This window comes from Haliotis rufescens, unplaced genomic scaffold (genome assembly GCF_023055435.1).
Source record: "Haliotis rufescens isolate VD_foot unplaced genomic scaffold, xgHalRufe1.0.p SCAF_23, whole genome shotgun sequence".
Lineage (NCBI taxonomy): Eukaryota > Metazoa > Mollusca > Gastropoda > Lepetellida > Haliotidae > Haliotis > Haliotis rufescens.
In genome coordinates, this window is record NW_025963924.1 from 1,821,047 (window position 1) to 1,841,415 (window position 20,369).

Consider the following 20,369-nt stretch of genomic DNA (forward strand, 5'->3'; position numbering starts at 1 on the left):
CGTCAGCCCTGGGAACACTGACATAATCACACCGTTTTCAACAGTAAACTACGGATATAGAGAAACAAACACTGAATATATTACAAACCCCATATACAAGAAACAAATATTGTATATATCGCCAAACTTTCAAATATAAACTAAGCGGCAAAAGAAAGTATAGGTTGGCAATTTGGAATTTTCCCAAAAACAGCGATAACTAGTGGAAAGTGGGTATTGGGAATATGACTGCCTAGGAACAGGTACCAAACAACACCTCACCCGAACGCGCCACCTTTGACGGCGCTCGTGCGGGGACAAAAAAAGGTGAAACAGGTTTCCTGCCTATGGCATAAACTGTACGTGCGTGTTAGCTGTATAAATGCGTTCGGCTGCAGGGTATAACCACACGTGATGAAAGCACACAAAAGAAATGCCACGACTTTCACAGAAGCAGAGAGAGAGCCATCGGTATGGAAGAAATGGGGGCAACACAGGTTCAAATTGCCAGAAGGTTTGGTTGTACACCATTGACAGTAGCCAGGATTCAACGGTACAGGCAGACAGGGAGGACACAGGACAGGCCTAGAACCGGACGACCCCGAGTGACAACACCACTGGTAGACGGTCAGATACGGCTCATTCACCTGCGAAACAGATTCGTAACGGCGACGGCGACACCGTTGGGACATCCAATTAGCCAACGTACAGTACTACGACGACTTCGTGCTGCTGGAATCCGAGCGTATCGTCGTTTCGGAGGAATGGTACTGACTGCTCAACATCGACGCCTGAGACTGCGATGGGCGAGGCAGGTTTTGACGCTGGCAAGTGAGAAATTGGCGTCGAGTGCTGTTTACTGATGAAAGTCGGTTTAACTTGTTTCGAAATGACGGCAGAGAACAAGTTTATCGACGCAGAGGGTAACGTTTGGCTCCGGCGTGTATTCGAGAGGTCCATCCATTCGGCGGGGGAGGTGTCGTGGTGTGGGGCGGTATTTGTAGAGATTAGAAAACTGATTTGGTGATTATACAGGGAAACCTGAACGCTGTGCAGTACAGAGACCAAGTGTTGCAGCCAGTTGTGCTTCCGTTCTTACAAAACCAACAGCAGGGGACATTGTTTCAACACTACAATGCCAGGCCCCATACTGCAAGACTGACTCGGAACTTTCTAAACCAGCAGAACGTTGACGTTTTGCCCTTGCCTGCCCACTCACCCGATATGAATCCTATTGAACATCTGTGGGACCATCTTGACAGACAGATTAGAGCACGCCATCAGCCTCCCGTCAACAGACAAGAATTGCAGCAGGCTCTGAGAGACAAGTGGCAACGGATTCTAGTCCACGTCATCAGAAGACTGACGTCATCGATGAGGCGGCGTATCACAGCATGCATTGAGGAAGCTGGAGGTCATACACGCTATTGAAGGCAACTGTGTCGACAATGAACTTGTTGTGTGTCTGACAATGTTTTGGTGACATTTCAGACAACTTTTGAAAATGAAATTTCTTACCCCACCATTGTTTACCTTGAGCTTACATTACCTGTGATTGCACAATTTCATTCAAACTGTGGTTGATCAACCATTTGTTACCCCTCCCTAGATTATATAAAAATTCACACAAAAAAACTCTTACTCGACCTATACTTTCTTTTGCCGCCTAGTTTAGAAAAACGCATATATTATGTAGAAAGTAAACTTCGGATTGTATATAAATACATTGTATATATCGTCAACCCATGATGTAAAGAAACAAACACATTTCATAAATCGTCAATCTCGCATATACAAAAGCAAACAGCCAGTGTATATGACGTCAACCCCTGATATTCCGGGACAAACACACACTGTATGTGTCGCCGTCCACGGTTCTATATGAACACACATGCACTGTATTACTCGTCAACTAGATGTCGCATTACATGTAGGCGAGTATGTCAATACATGTTTAACTGTACTGGTACTTTTACACTAGTCCTTACTCAAATATGAGAAAGCTTTTAAAAAGCCGTATCGATTGCAACATATTTCTTCAGTACACGCCAAGCACGGATGCTTATTGATAGGTTTGTATGTAGAGCTTATCTCGCAATAAGAGGTTTATTGCTTCGAGGTTAAGCAAATATGTCCTTCTAAATAGTATAGAGAGATCATCCAACTGAGTAATTTACGTGCTGGATTTTTTCTGGCTTAGGCAATCTTACTAAATTGCTGCAGAAATTATGCACATGATGTTGGGTGCGCTTGGTCTACAAATCACATTCACCGGGTAATATTTATTGATATATGGCGTCACTGGTTCAAAAGGTAACTTGGCCAGAAGGCCCTACCTACGGATGATATTGTCAACGCGCATGTTAACGGGGAATTGGCTCTTGGGGGGAATCAAGGACAAAATCGACATCACTGTCCCGGAACATTTTATGCACAACATGTTAACAATAAACAACAAATACACGATGAGCGGAATACCTGCTCTGACGGCACAAACACAGAAATGTGCGGACCTTCCAGCTCAGGCATACATGAGGTGAACGGAGCTCCAGCTCAACCTAAGGACGTTTCCTACGAGCGGCACATCCTGCCCGACGTCGTCCCTACACCAGCACTCGGAATACCAAGCGGACTAACAGTGTAATGATAACACATACATGTATATAGTAATGAACAACAGCGGACAGACAAAGAGACAATGACGTTGCTCTGGACATGGGACTTATAGGCGTGATGAAGCGACGCAGCTCAGGGTATGATCAGTTGAGGCAATAAATGTCATACAATAAATAACAGTAATTAACGGGAATTGATACGGTAGCCCAGGTTGGTTGACAGTCCAAATACAATGGAATGTTGGTGAGGATTAACAACGGGGATTAGTGTCTTATAAATAATGGCAATTAAGTTATGGAGACATATACATGTCATGGCTACAGGGTAATTAGCCTTTGGAATCAAATGTTCTTCAGACAATGGTAGTCCCAAATCAGTCGCTATGACAATATCTTTGCACGAAGTGTAAAAATTGTATGTAATTCAAGATGAATTCGAAGACCCGGGTTCATGGGTAAAATGGGTGAAGGCCTTTCTGGTGTTCCCCCGTGATGTTGCTGGAATATCGCTAAAAGCAGCGTAAAACCACACTCACTCACTCACTGGTTTGTGAATATCATTCCCAAGCTCTTATTTAGGTTTTTAAACATTACTGGCATGTGTCAAATTTGCCTTTTCCATTAAAATAGCTTTCCTCAAGCTTATTTGCCGTGATATAATTATAACTGAAATACTTTTAAAAACTGAATTTTCTAAATGCACTAATTTTACTCAACTCACACAAAAATAGCTTGAGGTCTGTTCATACACAAATGTCTACTATAATAGTTTTAAAATGACCGCTCTACAATATTAGATCATTAATCATTATTATTTTTTTGATAATGACGATAATATTTTATCTGACCTGCCGCTGCTTCGGGTCTAATCGTCGCATCATACTTTTCCGAGTTGAGAAGACGATTCAAGATTGCCCTCTCTGTTGACGGGTGCCCACCTTTTGCCCACGGGGGATTAAACACGAGACTCATGAAAAACACGTGCAGAACAAAACACCACATTGCGGTCGACAGTCGGAGCATCAGATTCCGGGCAGCACCGTAAGTTCTCAATTGCGACTCCTGTGGTCGTCTTGTCCCTTCAACACAGAGAACAAAATGACGCATCACCACTTTAACATAGAACATTGAGTTTTAGCTGATTCAGACGATCGATGTTGCTATGGATTCTTTCTATATTTTAGTCAACAACTGTAAAGCCTATCCATCTGCGTCATTTGTATATCCTGTGAACACAGATGATCGTGAAATAGTCTGATTCTTTAAAACATGCACGATTCTTTGAACGTGTCTTATGGTAATATATTGTCAATATAGTTTCATTCGAAGTCCTGGTCATGCTTGAGAAATATACATGTGAAACAGCATAAATACTTTTTTATTTCTATTTCCGGTATCGAATACCCATCATTTATGTATAATTAGCTTTCTTCAATCGCCCCACTTGCCAATGCTCTCACAGACAGTATTTTCTTGCGTGTCATAGCGTTGTTCTTTTGTGATGGCATCGTTCAGCTGTCGTTTCAAAATAGTAACGGTTCAGGATTTGCATGTGAATAATATTGTTTCTGTGGGATATGGGTTTTAGTACATGTTTAGAAATATTTCTTTTTATCTACGTAATTATGTTCTTCGAAAATGTATACTACAATGTAGGTTTTATTTAAAGGTGATGTAATCACCCGCATTCACCAAAGCCTCCACTAAACCTGACGTCAGTACTCGATTTCTTCGAAACTTCAAATAGGGGGCACTGGTTCCCCACCGAGATCCTTACAAACGTATTACGCGCTGCAATGAATCGATTCACACTAAGACTGGTTCCTGGCTGCAAAAATGTTCTGTTTGAGATTCGTTTCTTTGTGGTCAGGCGACGGCTATTGTTGTTTCCTTGCCCTTAACATCTTGAAAGTCAATACATGTCATGATTTTACACATTACTTTTTTCTATTTCACGTGCTAAATTCTGGAAACGTTGATCATGTACATACGTCTTTAAGAACTGAGTAAAAAATGTAAATGATTAAATTTAATGTTTGCGAACTTCGCGGATGCTGCGAACCTTTTTATAAAGACAACTAATTTCATTGCGGGTTCCATGTGCGTCCCGCGGTAAGCAAATATGCTTTGCACTGGTTCATAAAAGCTGCTCTCAAGGTCTTGTTGAACTGTTTTGGACGTATTTGTTTACAGCAAGGTAAGTAGATCTGATGACGCGATTAATGACTGTTGTTGCCGTTGCCTGTTCCATCTGAAGGTCCTAACAGCGAACAGTCTGTGATCTGTCTGACGTAACAAATAGCAATCTGTGATGTGTCTGGAGGTACATATAACAATGTATGATGTGTCTGAAAACATTATTTATCATCCAAAACTGGCTCCCACAGGAGATATCGCTTGGATTAGAGCAAGCGATATCTACACTGTAGATATCGCTGCAATGAAATTACATCACAATACTTTGAAGACCATAGTGACGTCACTAGTTACCATGACGTCACAATCAAATGACTTCACTGATGGCTCTGCTACTGAAGCTGTTAGCAGTACTTTTTACACTGAAGACACTGCTAATTACTGTCTACAAATTGAAAAAGTTGGAAGAATGATGTTGGATGATAAATAAAATCTCACCCTCGTGTCTTTTGATATCAAATATATCAACACTCGTTGATAAAAGTGGCAAAAATCCTCGGCAAGCCTCGGAATGTTTCCACTTTTATCAACTCGTGAGATTCTCTATGTGTCTGAAACCAATCTGTGATGTGTCTGGAGGAAAATACATATTTGATATATCCGACATGTGCAGGCAGCTCCTATATGAAGTGTATGTTGTGGAGGCAGCCTATACATGTATACGGTGTGTCAGGTGGTGATCAAAATATTGTTTAAACAATACTGAAACGCTACCACCACGCTACTGAAACGGCATAAATACTTTTTTGGTACTATTCCCGGTATCCAATACCCATCATTTATGTATAATTAGCTTTCTTCAATCGCCCCACTTGCCAATGCTCTCACAGACAGTATTTTCTTGCGTGTCATGGCGTTGTTCTTTTGTGATGGCATCGTTCAGCTATCGTTTCAAAATAGTAACGGTTCAGGATTTGCATGTGAATATCGAACAGCGAACAGACTGTGATCTGTCTGACGTAACAAATGGCAATCTGTGATGTGTCTGGAGGTACATATAACAATGAATGATATGTCTGAAAACATTGATGTGTCTGAAACCAATCTGTGATATGTCTGTAGGGAAAATCATATTTGATATATCCGACATGTCTGTAATGAGATACCTTCACATATTCACCTTCAGGGCATTTACGAGGCTGTGGATCACATGTCAGAACTAAAACTAGTCACACAGTTCGCTCAAATGATGGTGACACAGCTCCCATACACTATCAAGCAATGAACACTTACCCTGTCTTGTCGGTCCAACAATGTAACAACTCGTTCTGTGACGCTCGATGTAATGGGCACACGACGCTAGGGCTCTGGATTTACAACATCGATTCACACCGCACAGCCAACCTGTGATATCGAGTATACTATAAGTACGCTGGTGTATTTGTTATGGTTAAGGAGCAAAAGATGCTGAAATGTACGTGAGATTGCCCTCACAGAAAAACTTCCACATAGATAACCATCAGTGTATGTAGAGCAAGGTAAATACTCTCTTCCATCAGGAACAAAGGATGCTTTAAAACACATCACTAGCCATGTTTATTGTGCATATTACTGTCGGTAGATTACACCGAAGACACACATACTACTGCCTGCAAGTACGTGTACGTTAAGTGTGTGCAGCAAACAATTTGACACCCTGGGCAGTACGGTGTCGTTGACATATTTATTTATAAACATATTTGTTTGTAATAATATTGACAATAATAGACATGCTATCATGTCCATCAAATTCGTTTGAATTTCTTCATTTCCATACATTCGTAACCACAAGTGTCATAATTCGTCCTCAGAGGTAGCGACATCTCTGCATCAGTTTGTGTGAATAAAAATATCTTTTTCGTTTTTATATTGAAGTTATTTAGTTATGATTAATGCAATGGATTTTGTATGTGCTGTACACTCAAAGCGCTCGTAGGAATGCATCCTGGCTAGGTTAACGTTAGGCCTGGGACAATTGGAGGTGCAAACGTCGGTGTCCGATTTCGACGGAGCACATTAAGGAGAACATACGAGTAACTGTGCCGTATGTTCTTTAACTTAAAACAAAGTCCCTACTTTCCCAAATTTAGAATACTCGTACATATCCACCTTTAGACTTTGACAAAACATTCTTTTTGGGGAAATATTTGAAAAATATATCAGAACTCATTTTAGTCTGATTTTCTACTGTGTGAGTCAGTTGCCTTGTGTTATGCATGAGAAATGTATTGGTGATCATAACGCTCTTCAAAGTTCTATTCAATTACTTTAATATGAACATCGTTATATGGATTCAGAGAACATAATGTAACAACATTATACATATAGTTACTGAACTTTTAACGATTGAACAAAAATGAAAATATTTTATTGTTAATTTCCGAACGACCTGTCAAGTGTCGCTGCAGCCGAGGTCGACTATTACACGTGCTAAATTATAAGATGCCAGTTGGAGCCCCACTGGCGACACATGTTTGCACACAATATGTATGAAATAATTAATTTGATTGTCAAACTAAAAAATATTTTCGCTAATTCCAACAGTACAGAATGACAACCTGCTGTCGATTCGTAAAATAATATTGTTAAAGAAACAGTGTGTTTTAAAGAACTGGGAAATTGCCATGGTTAACCGAGCCTGACCGCGTGGTCCAATACGTCATCTCGTACCAAAATAATAGGTTTCTAAGGACCTTTTCCGGAATCACCACTGGGTTCACTACATATAGACGATGTCTCGGGTTTACCAAGACTCTCATTAAAATGGGGGCACGTCCGGCCCAGTCGTCAAAGGCGCCGCAAATCGTTGTGCAGTGTTGTGTCCCTTGGGCACGTTGGAAAAACCTATGATCGTGGGTTGAAATCCCGGTTCACCCCGATTATGTTTCAAGGACGGTCAGCACCATACCCGTGGGTTTCACCAAACTGGTAAACGTCTAAGACCTGCATGACCTGCCTTTCCTCCAAATTTGGCTGACACGCCGTGAGGAAACTGGAATACTGTTCAAATCCAACTCACTCACTCACAAGAAAGCGATTGATTTTGATTTAACAAGGCGCACGGTTCTTCCTAATGTCTCTCTAAAACAAAAGAATATCCTAGGCTCTCAGTAACCCATTTCAGTGGTGATGAATTTTTGTTTATTTGGAAAATGAAACCACCCATGGTAACGTCAAGATCAACGGGTACCTTATATTTCGTAGCATTCGAACACTGCGCCTCAAAGTGGAAACTCTGAGAAAATGGGCCGAATCTATCAATATTTTTTCAACAAATGCGCTAGATTTCTTTTGAGAAGAGTTGCCGCTCTCGCCACATCATCAACTCAATATTACCATTCAGAAATAAAATCTTTTGTTTGGTAACTTTATTTCATTCACCCAAATATATTAGATCAACAAATATACCTTTTAATGTCAACATATACACGTGGTCCCGCACTGTATTGATTAAAACTTGCTTGGGAATGTTTTAAAGATACGAATGATTTCAAGTAACTATTGACCATCAGTATACATGTAAATACAGAGATTGTACCTATGTAGGTCACCATTGCCACTTATTCATTCATCACCAACTGATCTTTGAATTCTAAGTCAATTGAAGTAATAAATATGGACAAAGATAGCATCCTTGTAGTCCGGCAACCTTACGTTGATGTCCCACAGAAAGGTTTCAGGCAAATACGAGCATTTTATGAGGATGTTTTTTTAAGTAACTATGTACTTGTTGATGTTCATTCGCTGGGATTGATGACTTATTGATTCATTTTTGTGAAACCGTGACAAAACATGATTTCTTTTTATCGACAACTGAAGAAAACACATTGCAAGAAAAGATCAAATTTTCCATTTGCTGTGCTTCAAATAGGATAACAAATCCAAAATTAAGACTTCTCCTTCAACAAATGTACAAAGCGTAAATGAAAGATTTTGTGAGAACGAGTTTCCCATGCAACGTATTCACAGAGAAGAGACTGGTTTTATCAGAAAATCACAAGAGAGTGCAAGACATTGTCACATTCGTTACATAGAATAGTGACATCACTAGCAGTGGTACATGTTAATACAAAATGGTTCTAAAGAGGATTTCGTGTGTGTACAAAATAAACTCAGACGAAAAACAAAAGAAATTGTACAGAGTTGCTTTTTATGTAATTGAAAACTGATGGTTGGTTGGTTGGTTTGTTGTTTAACGCCGCACTCAGCAATATTCCAGCTATATGACGGCGGTCTGTAAATAATCGAATCTGGACCAGACAATCCGGTGATTGACATCATGAGCATCGATCCACGCAATTGGGATCAATGACATGCATCAACCAAGTCAGCGAGCCTGACCACCCGATCCCGTTAGTTGCCTCTAACGACAAGCATAGTCGCCATTTGCGGCAAGTATGGGTTGCTGAAGACCTATTCTACCCCGGATCCTCACGGGCCAATTGAAATTGACAAAATCTGTTGTTAAATATACTGAGTCAAATTAAAAACTTCACATTTTTAAAAGTAATCCCATATATGATATACAACGGACAAATGTATCAGAGAAGGTAACTTTTAATCATTAATGTCCAAAGAAGGATTTTAATTAACGGTGGTAACCATAATTTGTTCCAAGCATCTACGGTATTCGGTAATAACATCAACAGTTTAAATCATAAGTCCCAAGCACGAGAATCTGATGGCACACAAGTTCATTAGCGTGTATTGCCACCATGTGCGTTGACAACTGCCACACAACGCCTCCGCATGGACCTTGTGATGCTTGTGAACACATGATTGGGAAGACGACGCCATTGTTGCTGCAAAATGGTGACAAGATCTTGCAATTTCTGTGGTTGGTTCTGGAGAGTGCGCAGACTTCTGCCATCGTGTTCGATGAGATTGAGGTCGGGAGACCTTGACGGCCAGTCCATGACGTTGACTCCCGCATTCTGAAGGAAATTCCTTGTCAGAATTGCTGTGTGGGGTCTGGCATTGTCGTGTTGGAAGATCAAATCGGGTCCATGTGCTGCCATAAAAGGCAGAGGTTCTGGTGCCAGTACCTGGTCGCGGTAAGCAGCAGCAGCAGCAGCGTTGAGGTTGCCACGGATGACAAGAAGCCTGGAACGTGCATTGCCACAGAAAGCACCCAAAATCATGACACTTCCGCCTCGAAATCTGTCAACTTCCTGTACACAACACTGGGCGTAACGTTCATGACGGCGCCTCCACACTCTGGCCCTACCATCTGAGTCCATCGTAAGTGTCGCTGTGCCCACAATTGACGTTGACGTCTGTGTAATTGAGTCAGAGTCGGCCAGCAGTATGGCCGTCGTGCTTGAAGGTGAGCAGTTCTCAGACGGTTTCGAGCAGTTTGCGCACTCAGTCTACCCCTAAACGGTTCATTTCTGGTTGATGTAGCCGTCAAAAATCGGTTACGGACGTGACGTAAGACAATCTGAAGATCCTCTGCATGTGACGTCACACGTGGTCGACCTGGCCGAGGGCGATCAGCGGTGGTACCCGTTTGCTGTAGACGCGTCTGTAAATCAACCCATCGTCCTTGCGACTTCAGCTACGGACGTTCCCGTCTGCAACATGCCGATGGCACGTTCACGTTGCGCATTTGAAAGGCGTGGCATGACAAATTGCCTTAAAGACTTTTGTTTTCTTGTGTTTTTCTTTTTTTGTTAATGACTGCTAACAAGCATGGCTGAAAACACGTCCGGTATTATGGCCACGTGACCACTTTTGCCACTATAGTGCTGTGCACATGATTTTGATCGATTCATCTGCACAAAAACGAGTGTTATCTGAAGACAATACGTGGCCATTACTGTTTAAATACACAATAAGGGCCCACAGTGATAACTGGTCAAAATGTTAAAATTTTAGGATTGTGAAGTTTTTAATTTGGTTCAGTATATTATTATGTCTACATAACCATTCCTCATTTCTGCAATACTTTGTAAAAATCTATAGGTGGGCAATTTTGGGACAAAAATAAAATTGGTTCAACGAAGACTGGGGTAAGAAACGATTTTGCAACCACATAATCCTTACCATGTTTGAAATGTAAGTTTTTTCCGAAAACAGCAAATTTATTGATTTTCAAAGGTAACATGTCTAAGAAACTAATCAACAGTATTATGCCTAAAACATTTTTCTTTAATTCAAAAAGATTTTAATTAAATTATGTAGTACAAAACAAAACCATGTAAAAGTAAGTTCCAGTTCAGTTCATATATTGGCAAAAGACAACCAAGGTTTCAGTAAAGCTACTATCGAATGTAACTCATTGTAATCCACCCATATATACTAACGGGATCGGGTGGTCAGATTCGTTCCCAATTGCTTTGGTCAATGCTCAAGATGGCAATCACTGGGTTGTTTGGTCCAAACTCGATTATTTACAGACCGACGTCATATAGCTGGGATATTGCTAAAATATATATTTAAATCAGTTACAATGTGTTGACATATCATTATAGGAGAAGAGAAGTCACATATATGTAATGAAGACATCAGGCTAAAAGATCACAATAGTCTTCAAGGATTATTCATGCATGCTTCTTCTGATCTGTAATGTTTGATAAATAAAAGCTGTTCATATCCACTGCAATACTCTGATAAAGATACGTCAGTTCCTCTAATAATATAATGTTATGTGGATTTCGCGTGAGGTATTGCTTTCTTAAATTCAAATAAAGGGGCGCAATATAACAGGAAAGGTATTTTAGTTTCAATGATTTGATTATGTTCCTTATCTTGGCAAAAATTACAATATCTTTCTTCTGTTCCAATGGTTCTCCATCTGCCATGTTTAACTTTGGTGAAACCCGCAAGCGCAGGTTTAGAGCTGACAAACATTTTCAGGCTGATTCTGAGACTTGGACCCGCGATCACGAATTTCTTGCACGCCCATTGGGCACAACTCGTGACCCTCAAAACAAAGAGTAAGTGAGTATGGTTTTACGCCGCTTTTAGAAATATTCCAGCAATATCACGGCGGGGGACACCAGAAATAGGCTTCACACATTGTACCCATGTCGGGAATCGAACCCGGGTTTTCGAGCGAACGCTTTAACAACTAGGCTACCCGACCGCCCTCAAAACAAAGAGAAAGCGACACATTTGGAAACCTTATACACATTGTTTAGCTTAACATACTTTTATTCCCGACTAAAACTTGGGATCGGTAAACAAGATAACGCTTAGTTTAATACCTCTACCTCTATGAATATCAAGTTACAAAAGATAGTCAATGTGTATACATAATATTTACACACGATACACCTTGGTGGTCAGTTATCAAGCAAAATACACTGTGTCCGGGTTTAATAGTCAGAATAATGGGATTATGCGCAATATTAATTTCTACACAATGTGAACAAGATACATATATATTATACGTGGGAGTTTGGAGTATTTATTAAGTTTATTTGGGGGCACGGGTGGCCCAGTCGTCTAAGGCGCCGCGATTCGATGTGCAGAGTTGCGTCCCTTGGGCACGCCAGAAACCTATGAGTGTGGGTTCGAATCCCGGTTCGCCCCGATTATGTTTCTAGGTTTGTCAGCCCCATACCCGTGCTCGTGGGTTTCACCGAAGTGGTAAACGTCTGAGACCTGCATCACTTCGGGCTTTCCTCCCACATTAAGCTGACACGCCGCGACATAACTGGAATATTGTTAAAAGCGGCGTTAAACCCAACTCACTCACCTATTAAGTTTATATTTACCACATGTGATGAAATGTGTGATGAAAGTATGGACAGATAAAATAAATCCAAATTATATTTCAAATAGGCCTTCACACACGTAATGTACTGTAATTTCCTCATATCCTATTATGTAGTGCAGTTAACGTATTCTAATTTGTTCATAATTGCAACAAACAAGGAAGTAGTGTAGCGGGCCTTCATACATGTAGAAGTGACCACAAGGACAAACTTGGGCTGTCAGTTAGGAATCTGTCGAGTTTATGTCCCTTCAGGTCACTACATCCCAATCTAGGGCGGCAGTGGCTAATTTGTCAGAATCTGGTTCCAAACTTTGCATTAAAGAAACGTTTGCAGTTGCAGTGTATGGTAATACATTTCGGAACACTGTATATGAGTCAGTAAATTTATTTATTCGTGTAGATTATTCCACAATTTTGTGGAATTACGTCAACAGGATTGTGCACGGTGTTGTCTTACATCTAGATGTTTGAAAGTCTGAGGTGTTTCTAGGACTGTAATCACTGTGAGCGTTAACGTGACCTGGTGCTGGTGCTAAATTAATTGCCATTTTGTAGAACAAATATGAAGATGGATGTTAGGGCCTTAGCGATAATGGTTTCAGATTTGTTTCTGTGTACACGTTTATGGCTTGTGCCTCGTGTTCCACCACATATGGTTTTTAGATCATCCATGTTTAATGTTTCAAGTATCTCTTCTTGATCTTAAGTACAATTATTCCAAATTATACTACAGTAATCGAATAATGGTAAGATTTCTTCCTGGAGGTGTGGTATTTTGAACTTCTAAAACAGTTCATCATCGGACTGAGTTTTAACACAATGCTGTCAAAATGGGAATGTTAGTGGGTAACGCTGGATAACTACATAAGTCTCCAGCTTGTTTACTAATCCATGGTGGCAAACCTTATCAAATGCTTTACTTATATCGCAAGTCATACAATCGTTCAATTGGTAAGTTGTTGAGTCACAAGGAACAAAACCCGACTAGAGATTACAAAGAAATTCATTATCTCTAAAAAGTGTTGAATACATGATATTCAAATACACAATTTTCTCGTACTTAGTAGTCTGTCTTACAGACCCTGATACAAATATATCAAATACGGCCCATGCAAGTCTATAATGTTTGGCAAGTCTAGATTTCTGCAGTATCTGAAAATGAAGAGAGTCTCTAGGCTCCATTTTATTAATTTTTTATTAAGATAAATTAACAACTTTTTTTCTGTACGTGTTCATTTCAGAGACTAGATGTAAGTCTAGTATTTTGGTTAAGCAGCTTGTGGGCGCAATAGGTCTGTAATTGGAACAAAAGCTTCCTTCCGGGTTGTGGGGAAGTTGTATGACTGTAATGACATGTTTTAAAGTGTACTGAGGGGTATCAATATACTGTTAGCAGACTGATAATCATGTTATCAGGTCCAGCCGCCTCAGTGGTATCGACTGAACGAATGAGGTGCTTCTTCGTGATTAAGGGTAATACTATTCCAACATGTTGTTACACTTGAAATTATGATAAATTTATCAGGATTCTTTACAGAAGAGTGTTGCGAGAAAAAACATTAAAAACGTTTGCATTGCTTTCATTATCGTGGAATATTTTACCCTCGTACAGAACTATAGGAAACGTTATATCTTGATGTTTTTCTTTTAGATAGATTTAACAATTTGCCAAAAAAATTTGATTGTAACAATACTTTGTCTTTGAAAGGTATTTAGAAGTGATACACATATGGAAGAGAATTTATGGATGTCAACTTCTTTATTATGAGGAACACAACCTGATGAAGGAGTAAGCATATACTCCGAAACCTGGTGTTTCTCATAATAAAGAAGTTGACATCCATAAATTCTCTTCCTTGTATGTATCATTTCTAAATGCCTTTCAAAGACTGATTGTAACATTACAATGGTAACACCGGGTGCTTGTGAAAATGACGAGCATGTCCTGCCCTAGATATGTCACAAATGTAGCATTAATCTGTATACTTACCCCGGCGCCTTGGATTACAATCAATGCCTTCGCAGTTAACATCAATGTACACCGAACGCCCCTTATGTCAATATACGAAGCTTTCACATTGTTTCTATAGCACATTCAGGAAAATTGCGTACTTCATACTGCCTAGCTGTGTCATCCGTCGTGAACCTTTCAAAAACAGATTACAAATAGCGCACGTTTGCACCGTGCAATTACCATCGACTTTATTTAAAATGATCTTTTTATTCAGTTCAGATGGTACATAGTCATTGTATCATAAGAGGCATCAGATTACATGGTACAATCATGAGTGAGTATGGTTTTACGCCGCCTTTAGCAATACATCAAAATTTGTGTTATGCCAGTCCAATGTCCAATGTGAGTGAACTCCCTGCCATTGTACCCGACCATACGGCTTTAGTTTTGTCAGGATTCATTTGTAAGCCAGACATTCTACAGAACTTATTTAGAGGCGTTGCTGAAACACCCAGAAATAGTTCGGTGTCATCTGAATATTGACGTGCTACAAGAACTATTATATCAGGTCTTTGAGAGACATTTAGAAGTTATATATATATATATGGATGTCAACTTCTTTATTATGAGGAAAACAACGTTTCCTGAATGCAACAACTATACTACTTGGGGTGTAGGGCGGTGTTTCTTCGGATACCCCGATACTGTGAGTCGATGAACCACCTTAAAGTATATGTCATCTACTCGCGCTTTCGAATTTTAGTTTATCGACGAGGAATGCCCGACCAACCCTTTCTTTATTTTCTTTCGGGATTCGGAATACCAAAGATGGGCAAGTTTGGCTTCTTGTGTTGGATTTCTCTGAGGGTAATCTGTTTGTCAAGCTTCTTTCGGCTGGTAGCTCCTCGCGTAGATCCTTGATTTCGCTGTCGTGATTCACAACGTCATCTTCAATTCCCTCACATTTTCTTTCATGTCAGAAACTTCCTGTTTTAAGGAGTCAGTGGATTTCTGAATTTCATCTTTTGTACTTAAGTCTTCTAATTAGCTCAACAAATCTTTTCTCAGAAGATTTAACAGTCTCTTCAACATTAGACATGCTGGCCATATTACTGCGAGTGAGGCGCTTAGTGTCCGACATGTATTTCGTTTCACAGAGATATCAAATTACGTAAGGCATGGCAAAATCACAGAAATAGCTATCAAAGTTAATAGTTTACGACACTTCCTTTTTGGTTTCTTATGTTTGTAGGTGGTATTTAGGCATCCATTAATGAAGATTGTTCGGATTTATCAATGGGTCGGTGTGAGCCAGGAGAAAATACGTTAGCGGCCGGAAGTCTATATCACCATCGACTCAACAGTATTATTCCCCGATTGAGTGAAAGTTTAAAGCAGCTTTGTTTAATATTTCAGGAATGTTTAGGCTTGACAACTACACGGGAGAGGAAGGCAGAATATGAAACAAGTCGAATCCGTTTACCCCTTTGGTGAAACACACTTCGGATGGTGAACTGTTTTTCACGACTCTTTTAGAACAGCTATATATGTACCAGAAGATTATGTATATGTGGAGACTTCAACTCTAGGACGGGGGACGAAGGTGATTATATTCAGAGAGCTGACGGAATACCAAATAGAAGTGCAATCGATTCGGTTAAAAATGCCTATGGAGATTTATTTATTGACTTCCTAGTCAACGGGAGTATGTGTGTTCTCAACGGCAGAGTCGGACATCAGGACGCTACATACATCAAGAATGGGCATTCTGTCGTGGACTATGTCATCACATCTCATGAAGATCTAGACTGCTTCACAGATTTCAATGTGGTGAGAATGTCATCTTTAAATGTCATCAAATGATCACAAAATATATATAACTTAGATTTATCAGCTGATTAATAGATATAATTTAGAAGGTGTGTTTGTTGAATACCATGTTTATATAACGTATTGCAAGAAGTTTGTTTATTCAGTTATGGCCTATGTGACATATTTTGTTTGTTGTTTTTCCTATGAATCTCTTTCCGACCTCCAATACAAAAATGTTAAAACATGTACATATGTACACAACCGTTCTCGTAGAATTATGAGAGACAATAGTATATAAAATATGAAACAATGCATTTCTTCACATGAACGTAAAATATCTGTTTGAAATATGCACGTATGAAATTCTTCAAATATACGGCACTAAATTTCCATCAATTTTAAATATAAATCAATAACCGACAGCACGACAACAATGAAACACTTGTTTTCATTTGTCTTCAGATTGTCTCATTAAAAGAGAGAATGTGTTTAAGATGAGAAGATGGCACGTAGAATAGAAGTTTTGAGAGGACACCCCGGTGAACGATAACAATTAGTGAAGTCTACGCTGTTCAAACAGTAACAATAGACGACTGGAGCGTGAACATTCGCTAAAAACGGATCGCTTAGCGCATGCAGATCAAGGGCAGATAACTGTCTTGTTATTTCCGGCGCGTACACACTCCTGTCGCTTGCAACAATTGCCTATTGTAACTGTTGGAATAGCTCAGGCAAGGGTGTTAATTCAAGCATTGTTATCTTTCACCGATGTTCTAAATGCCATCTTCTAATCTTGGAAATTTGGCTTGTTTTACATATACTGTCCTTTAACTCATGTAAAGACATACGGATTTATAATGTCAAATGAAACATGTGTTTCAACATTGCAGAAAACCGTCCGTGATATGCTATCTCATCGTCGCGCATTGATATATTATCGATGTAATTGTATATCTAGTGCCTTAGATTCACAAAGACGTCCATATTTCAAACTGATGTATATTAGTCTCTAGTTTTGCACATTTGTCTGTTTGTCTGGCCACATTACAGATTAAAACAACAAAATGGTCCAATGCACAGCTAATCCCATGCCACTTCTACTCATTAAATTCAGTTTTTCAGTATATGTTTCTCATCTTAACCATGCTTTGTTTTTAGATATCTAGTTAATACATACACATACACACATTATTGTTCCAACTTCTAAATGCCTCTCAATGACATAAACCTGTTTGATCACATGTAACTGTTATCTAATATCTGTGTTTCCGCCGCTTCTCTTCTTATCCTTTCTTGGGCTGTTTGTGTAAACTTTGGTGCTAGATACTCTTTTGGTGTGAATGGTAAACGATATCGTTGTGTTACCGATTGAAAAAAGATTTAATGTTTATTGTTTTTTGTGTAATTTGTAGTAACAAGGTATTCAGTTGATAAAGTTATTTGTAAAATTTGCAATCATCTCTCAATCCTAAATGAATAAAGACTGAATTTACATTTTATTCTGTTATTTGTGCAATTCACAAGCAGTTCTGATGAAGTGATTCTGAAAGTGAGTGAGTTGGGTTTAACGCCGCTTTTAACAGTATTCCAGTTATATCACGGCGTGTCAGTTTAATGTAGGAGGAAAGCCTGAAGTGATGCAGGTCTCAGACGTTTACCACTTCGGTGAAACCCACGAGCACGGGTATGGAGCTGACAAACCTAGAAACATAATCGGGGAGAACCGGGATTCGAACCCACAGATACCGAAAGAATAAAGACTGCATTTACAGAAATAATGTATTTAATTTATTATTTTGTTATTTGTGCACTTTCAGTGAGGAAAAACATGTCAAATGAATTAAAGTTTTATAAAAGTTTGGATTTTACCACCACGTTGACTTGAAAACAGTATACGTTTTTCATAATTCATGTCCCCACAATGAATACATAAATAATTTATTGTAGAGTTTTATTTACAATTTGACAAACTATAATACTATGAATATTAAAACTCTTCGTCACTTGTGAATTTCCCTTAAATGTCACCAGCTGTAACTTGTCACAGACAAACACGGATTCTAGCCAAGTCTGGTCGTCTTTTGACATAGAATGCATGAACTGGTTGAGTGACTTCCTTCAGTGAAAGAAAGGATTACAATTCACCAAGACATCCTATCTAAATGGTGTTCACAAGCATTAACTGCTGGTAACTTGGGTGTCCCCATACTCAGTATGGTCATTGGGCAATGGTAACAATCATAAACACAAATGCGATTCTGTCTACATGGTCACATCCGATGATGATAAGATCACAAATCACAACAGTCAGACAACATGGCAGTCTATTCATTTCCGATTTGCTGTTATATATAGTGGAACGTGTTAGAAAAACGCTTTCTGAAAAGGTTTCCTGGCTTCCTTATGCCAATTCTTACACACACAAACAAAACACACAAAAACGAACAGTCACATGATTATTGTCCTGAGATACACATTTGCCCCTCGACATGATAATATATCAATTTTGATCTGCGTCCCTTAAGTTCTAACAAATGTTTATAACGCTTAGCCATGGTGGGTAGCCTAAACAAGGCACAGGAAAATGCATGTTCCCGAATGTGATAGTGTATCTCACATTCTTGACTACATTTTAACCACAATATTTGGCAGTTGATATTTCACCATTACGGTGGAAATTATTTGCGATGTATTTGATCAAATTAAATGTTGCACTAGACTTTAGTGGTTTATAATTGTATACCTCTCATGATTATAAGGACTTTCTGAATATTATTTCAAATTTCAATGACATGATTTTAAGTTGGCATTGATCTCTGTGAATGGCCGGCTTCCTTTTTTTGTATTTCAATAGTTTCTTGCAGTTTCCTTTTTCCAGTGGTTGATGTTAATATGGAGACTTTTCGTTTGTTGCCAGCTAATATCGTAGTCAGTATCTCATAAAGGAGCTGGTCAAAACGGCCTAAAAAGGTAAAGTCAAAACGGCCACAACCCATAGTCAAAACGGCCACAAGAAAAGTCATAACGGACACACAAAAATAAAGAAGACAAACTCAAGTATTATGTCACATGTATTACATAAATTGTATTTCAGTTCATAACACCATACGCACACAGATCTTAATTCAGCGCTAACTCAGCAGTACACAAGTGATTACACAGTTCAATGTCACAGTTCCATATCGCATATGAAACCCTCGATTCATGTTTTGAAGCGCATATTTTAAAAGCAGTCCAGCACCGATATATCGCCTTCCTTGTATCTTCCTGGGGGGCATCCTACTTGTCCGGCACCTTTTGTCTTAGTAGTAAAATCGCCCAGGCGTACCAATTGGTCAAACAATAGGGGGATTAGGGGGGCATCTCAAGATTTTATTCTAGGGGTGAACAAATTTAACACTGTAATGAATTCGGGGGTGAACACATTTTACGCTGTTAGTGATAAGTTGTTATTGGTAATTGATGAATTCATACCACTAATCAAACCGTGCTATGTGGAATCACTTCCATACCACTGGTCCACGTACAACCAACCATCTTGAAGGTTGTCACTCCAACCTAAAGGACGCAGTCACCCAAACCTGTATAAATTCATTGAAATTATCCAATTTGAGCAGGACAGTAATGAGATTGTTATCATGCAGCTGCTGTCTGGAAATCCCAATACCAGTACTATGACGCAGTGTCGCATCTTGATGGTTTGTGAATTGTGAATGTATGTACAGAAATCATATTATATATCAAATTAATAAAGAAACTTTTTGTAATACAATGGGAAAAGCATTACTGGTGATACTATTGTATTGAATTTTTGTGCATTTTTATCTAATAAAAGTATAATTTGAAATATATACAAACGTAGTTTGTAAATGTGTATTTATGTGATATTCCACAATTTGTATATGGACATACTTGAATGTTTATTTTTAAAAACCATATCAATGGAAATAAAATGTTGAACAAAACACTTTCTTCTGAGGCCGGACTACACGGGACCATCACTGACAGACTTATATTTGAAACGACCCCTCGTCTTAAACACACATAGTGGGGATTAACTGTTTACCGGCTGCCGGACAAGTAGGATATCACCATCTTCCTGATCCATGAC